This window comes from Gossypium hirsutum, chromosome A06, assembly GCF_007990345.1.
Source record: "Gossypium hirsutum isolate 1008001.06 chromosome A06, Gossypium_hirsutum_v2.1, whole genome shotgun sequence".
NCBI lineage: Eukaryota > Viridiplantae > Streptophyta > Magnoliopsida > Malvales > Malvaceae > Gossypium > Gossypium hirsutum.
This window is the reverse complement of record NC_053429.1, coordinates 6,736,142-6,743,054: the sequence shown is the minus strand read 5'-3', so window position 1 is coordinate 6,743,054 and position 6,913 is coordinate 6,736,142.

Below are 6,913 nucleotides of genomic sequence, written 5' to 3'. Positions count from 1 at the left end.
AAAAGATCAAACTAGTACAACACAAACAAATTAGGACTAGACTAACCCTACTTGAATATCAAAACCTAGATGCCCCATTGGCAATTATTTAACAAATTTAAGTGAACATAAAGGGTAAATTAGCCAAAAATGCCAATTTTTAAAAAATTCAATGGAATAGGTTGGTTTCTGCAATATTTACTGAAATAGGCCAATTTTGGAGAGATAAGGTGAAAACGCATCCAGCTAGACCTATTTTTAGCTGACTTTGTAAAAAAACGTGTCCATCGGGGCGCGCTTTTCTGTATAATTAGCAAAACACATTTAGCTGAACACGTTTTCACTTTGACGAGGTCGAAAAGCTCCCCCTACTGGACGCGTTTTCCCCCAATGATAACATCTTCCAGCAGTCGAATTCCCCAGTAGCCATAAAAATAGTTAGTTTTATTTCTATATAAACCCAAACCGTTTCTTCATTTTTTTCATTCAAATCCATTTCTATCAATTCTCTCAAGATTTTAGTTCTAACATTTTAATTAAAATTCTCTCAAGTTCGCATTAATTTAATTTTGTATTTCGATTTTTATTCGTTTTAATTGAATTCTGTAATGGCAAATACTCTTATTCGTTTGGATGGCAACCACATTTTCGCGATACAATTGCAAATGGTAAGAAAATATTTCTAATTTTGTTTAAGTTCATCATTAAGTTGTTAAAAAGACTATTTTTTTTTTGTTTTTTTATAATCAGGTTGAGGATTGGATTTTGGAGAAATATATACACAATCTGTTTTTGAGGCCATCCCTATGATTGAACCCTATTCGGAAGATGCGAGATTATTGCACGTGTCCCCATACACTAGGGTGTAAATTAGACTCCACACTTATTTGTGATTGGCCAAAAGATGGAGACCCGAGACACATACATTCTATCTTCCATGCAATGAGTGTACAATCACACTCAAGGGAATTCAATTACAGCTCGGTTTATCGGTGGATAGGCCATTCCTTACGGGATTAGTGGTTATTGGCGATTAGAGCGCCATTTGCGAGCAACTGCTAAGCAAGGTGCCAGACAAGTTTTTTGGTGGTCAGATAGAGATGAAATGGCTACAAGAAATTTTCGAATATCTCTATAAAAGTTCAAGTCCCCCTTGAAAGAGAAAAACACGCCCGAGCGTACATCTTAAGATTAATCAAAGGTATTCTAATACCCGATAAATCTCGAACTCCTGTACATTTAAGGTGGCTACTACAACTCATCAACTTGAAATAAACGAGTCGACTCAGTTGGGGATCAGTTGTGTTGGCGACGTTGTACTAAAAAGATGTTATGGGCAACATAATCACAAAAAAAATAAAATTGGTGGTTGCGTACTCCTTCTGCAATCATGGGGCATGGTTCTGGCTACAATTTTTACGTCCCCGAGTTGACTACTCTTATACTTTCCCACTCGTAATAATGTAAAATTAATTCAATAATATAATTATCATAATAGTATTTCATTATTATATTTTTGAAAGAACATATTATTTGAATAGATGGAACCATAACTTGAGTTATGTGGGACTAACCAAGGAGCTCCAAGATATCCAGCTATTGTTAGATCAACAATCGAAAGTCGAAGTTAATGTTTAAAATTTTTAATCAGATAGTATTTATGTAAGGATTTCAAAAATAATATTAGGTAGATAATAAACTTTATTATTTCGTGCTATAGTTTGAATGGATGTTATAATCCGATCCAAGAATTCAACAATGCATCCGATTCAAATTCTTGGTTAATCCCAATTCAACAATGCGGGGTGCGCTTTCAGTGCATCTTTCTACCATATTACTGAAAATGCGCCCTAGGCAGAGCGTTTTCCTTCTCTGATTTTTAACCCCCTGAAAAGTTTTTAGAATCCGGGAATCCTGATCCTCATTTTTAGATATCCCGAAATTCTCGAGATATTTTTAAATTAACCAATGCATATTTTTATTTTCTTTTTTACTCGTTGCCCACCCTATTGCCTATATAAAGGGGGTTTTGTTCCCCCTACTCCATCATCGCTCTCGACTACCTTTCCTCACTCTTAAAAACTTCTCTACGTTATTGTTTATATTTTACTTGCAAGTGTTTAACTTTTTTTCTAGATATATTTATTTCATTTTGAGGGAGATAGTATGCTAGTTTTACGGTGTGTATGTGTTCATGGTGATGTGATGGCACTCTGAGACCCACGTATTCCATATGTTGTGTCAGGACGAAACCATTGCATTAAAAGTCCATCGCATTGCAACTCAAGCTCTGAGTTCGAGGTGCCAATACGGTCATGGGTTGTAGTCTAACTACGAGTCCTAGTTGATGGACATTAATGTATGGTCTCGAGTTGGAGTATAACTCAGGAGCCCACTTGACAGTGGTTATGTGGTCATAAGTTCAAGTTCTGCCTCATCGGAAGTGGATGGCTTGTAAAACCAATCCATAAGTTGGAGATCATAATTGTGGGGATAAACTCAGGGACTTTCCAGTATAATTCACTTGTTCCTTTTCTCCATCACCACTAAAGGCAGAATCATCAACTTTCCTCTTGTTTGAAATCGATGACGAAGTTGGGAGCAAGTACATTGTTAGGGGGTGAGTGACTATTGCATTAGACAAAAGCTGAAGGTAGTTTCAGGTCTACAGTGATTGTTGTGATTAAATCACTCATTAAAATAACTACAATCGTCGCTGCCTTGACTTGACCTTTAGCTTCTTTCCATCACTACAGTCACTCACCCCTTGACAGGGCTCTTGTATCCAACTCTGTCACTGTTTCAGACGATAGGGATGTTATGAATCTTGTTTTTGGTAGTGAAGGAGAAAATTTATAACTTGGTTATACTGGAAAGCCCTTGAGTTTTTCCCTACGATTATCATTTCAAACTTCTGTATCGGGTTTACAAACCATCCTCTTCTGGTGATGTGGAACTTGAACCCATGATTGCATAATAATTGTCAAATGGAATCCCAGGTTATGCTCCAATGTGTGACCCCACATTAACATCCGTCAACTAGGAACCTTTATTATACTACAACTCATGACTGTATAAGCACTGTGTACTCGAAGCCTGAGTTACAATGCGATGGATTTCTAAGGCAATGGTTCCATCCTGACACGAAAGTAGAAATGTATATGTCTCCCAATGCTATTGCATAACCGTCAACTAAAATATACCTTTAAGCTTTTACAATATCTATATCAAACACAAATATAATTAAATCGATCTCCCCATATTTCCAACCCTAAACCATAAATATCCTAAAAAAATCCTAAACCTGTCCGAGAAAAAAAAGTGAAATGTATCTTATCTCTCCAAAATCAAACTATTCCAATAAATATCACAAAAATACCTATTCTGTTAATTTTTTTAAAATCCGGCATTTTTGCCTAATTTAGCCAAACATAAAGGCAACTTCGTGGTATAGCCGAACATTTAACATGGGTGTCTTTGAATGATTGTTCGAAAGTGAGGGGACAGAAAAGGTCGCATGTAACCAACCGTTGATTATCATTTGAGGAGAAATATTACACGTGTCGAAAAATTAGAGCATCAGACGTCATGATCAGACATCAGACGCTAGGAACAAAATTTTGTTCTACAGTTCACGAGGCTGGTGGGTGAGTTATGGATAGCAGATAACCTCGTGATCTGGTTGAAATGCCGCCACGTGTTACCACGTCAGTTCTGTCCACTTTTTTTTTTGACTGTCTTTGTCAAAATACAAAATAAATAAAACAAACGAAACACGGTTTATCCAGTGATCTTATGCGTGGCGGTACACGTTAACAATCAGTGTAGTTGCCCTCTAACTTCACAGCCAATAAAAGCGACCGCTCAACTAGTGGAGAAAATGACACTTTAAATAAATAAAAAAAGGTAAAAAAATATGCGTATTTTACAAAATAATATTCCACACGGCGCTTGTTAACGAAGGAGGCTAAAAATTCTAAGATGTCAACCATTATTGGATGTTCTAATTACAATCTTCCCTACCAATTACGTACTAATTATAAATTTGTTTTAAATTCAATGTTTTTTGACTTAATTTTTGGTCAAATGTTATACAAATTCAATAAATAAAATAATCACAATTTTTAATAGTTTTATTAAAGATTCTGATCATTTCTGTTATTTTTTCACAGAATACTTGAAATTATCTAAAGTCCCTCTCTAACCCATAAATAAGAGGATAATATGTTTCAATGCACCCGAACTCACGTACTCCTGTATTGGCAATAATATTCATACCAATCGAGTTAATACTCAATCAGCTCAAAAAAATTTCTTTTATCATCACATTTATCCATTTAAACATGTAATTTAATTTTATAGTGTATACAAATTTAGACTCCTTTTCTTTAATAAAACAAAAAAAATATCATATTCATACAAAATTTGAAAAATTATTAATTAGTGAATAATCAAATGTCTTTAAACATGCATGGGTTATGAAGAATAAATAAATAAAACAACTATATAACATATGATTTTCTTAAGTGTTGTTTTTAAAATTAGTGAATCAACTCACATAATCACGTTCTTAAATTAACTATTTTTAACATATGATATGTTGTTATATATAATATTTATTATCTAATTAATTTACTCAATATTTTCACGTTTTATTCTAGAAATATAATTAAATAAGAATGGTTAAGTAATGGAGTATCTAATTTTTTATTTAATTAAATCTTGTACTATATAATAATAAAAATATATATTTATTAAAAATTTATATAACAATAACGTAAAGTTCAAGAATTAAAATTTATAATTTTTTAAGTTGAAATCTTAGTATATGATAGATTTTATTGAGTTTATATAAGGATAAAATACATTGTAATAATATAATTTACTTGGTATAGAAAAGAGTTTTTAATTATTTTTTAATTAATTTTATGTTTAATTAATTTGTGACGTTATTTTAATTAAAGATTTTAAATACAATATAGATAATATAATAAATATATTATTTGTTTTATAAATTAGTTGCGTTTTAATATTAAATTCTATTGAGAGTATTATAATTAATATATATTATTTAAACATTTAATTAAGTTCGCTATAACTTAATTAGATATTAAATTAGTTGTGAAACGATAAAAAAGCCTATTTATTTTATAAAATGTGTTATATATTATTATAAATGTGTTTTTATTTCTTAAAATTATTTATATAAATCAATAAAAAATTTACCATTTATACGGATTATTTTAATTTTTATTTAATTTAGAAAAATAAAAATAAAAGAATCGTGAAAAATATAAACTTATTTGCCAAAAGAAAAAGATACCAACTTAAATAAATAAAACAATATTGATAAAAAAAAAGAAAAAAAAAGGGCGTCGTAAAAGGACAAAACGGTAAGAGCATTGAGCAAGTGGGCATAGAGAGCTTAGCCTCAAACGAGGGCATCCTATCCTATACCCACTATTGTCAGTACAATGACGCATCCCCGTACTGTCCTACAGGTGATTCCACACATTTGTAGAAGTAGAACCTTCTCTCCGTTTCCCCGTTTCCGTTAAACCACTATATTTGGCAATGACATCGTTAAAAAATAGATAAATTACTATTAAAGTTATTAAATTATTAATAAATTTATATTTTAGTCATTTAACTTTAAAAAGTTATAAAATGATCATTAGATTATTTGAAAGTTTTTATTTAAGTCATTAAGCTGTTAAGTATTTTTTTAAAGTCCAACTAGTGAACTTTAAGTGACGATTTTATTATCGATATAATAGTTCAATACCCATTGACAAGTAGAAAAACATACCTTAGATTTAAGTTGATCTGATAGACAGTTAGAATATCAAAGGAGAAAGTTATTTGGATTTTGGTTCAATGATTTATAACGTTCAAAGTTATTTCATGAAAAAAAATAAAAACTAGATAAGAGAAGGGGAGGGGAGCTTTCGATTGGTGCAGGTGGTGCGAATAGAGAATGTCATATACCACCATTTTTAATAGCCCAGTGACTTAAATGAAAATTTTTGAATAGTTTAATGACTATTTTATAACTTTTTAAAATTGAATAACCAACACGTAAACTTACTAATATTTTAATAACCTTAATTGTAATTTATCCTTAAAAAATTGTCCCTTGTTCATAATAATACTTAACTATCACTAGATTATAGTTGAGTAAAAATAATTATTTAATAAATTTATAAAAAATATGTATAAATATTACGAGAGTTGAGTTGTCTTATGTTCAAATTTTGTATGCATGTATTTTTTAAAAAAGATAAAAATAATCTCAAAATAATATTTATCCTTCTGTAAAGTAAGAATTTTTAATAAATTCACAATTGACTTAAGACCTAGTTAAATATAACATCAACTCAGTCGAAATTTAAATATTAATATACATAGTTAATTTTAAAATTAAATTAATTATGTTACATGTATTTAAATTTTAAGATATATAATGTATTGACGTAATATTTTTGAGTAAATTTTATTTAAAATTATTTTAATTTGATTTTAAAGTATCTGGAAAAGGAATTTTAATGGGTTCGAATTTTTTGTAATTTGGATATTCGGTAGATAATTTAATATTTTGAATTTGAATTTTTCATGAATTCGGATATTCCGTAAATAATAATATTTGATTTGAATAAAAATAATTTAATATTAAAATTGTATTTATAAAAAAATTAATAATTAAATTATAGGTAAAGTAGTTATAAATAAACTTTCATTTATTTTGAGTTCAGTCTTTAAACGTTTATGTTGTTTTATTTTTAAACGAATGAAAATAGTAAAAGATAAATATAACATTATATTAATATCCATTAACTTTTAAAAATTAATTTTAAATAATGTTTTTACCGAATTGATATTAAATTAATTTATGGATTCTATCAACTACTTTTATTTTTATTTAGTCTTAAAATTT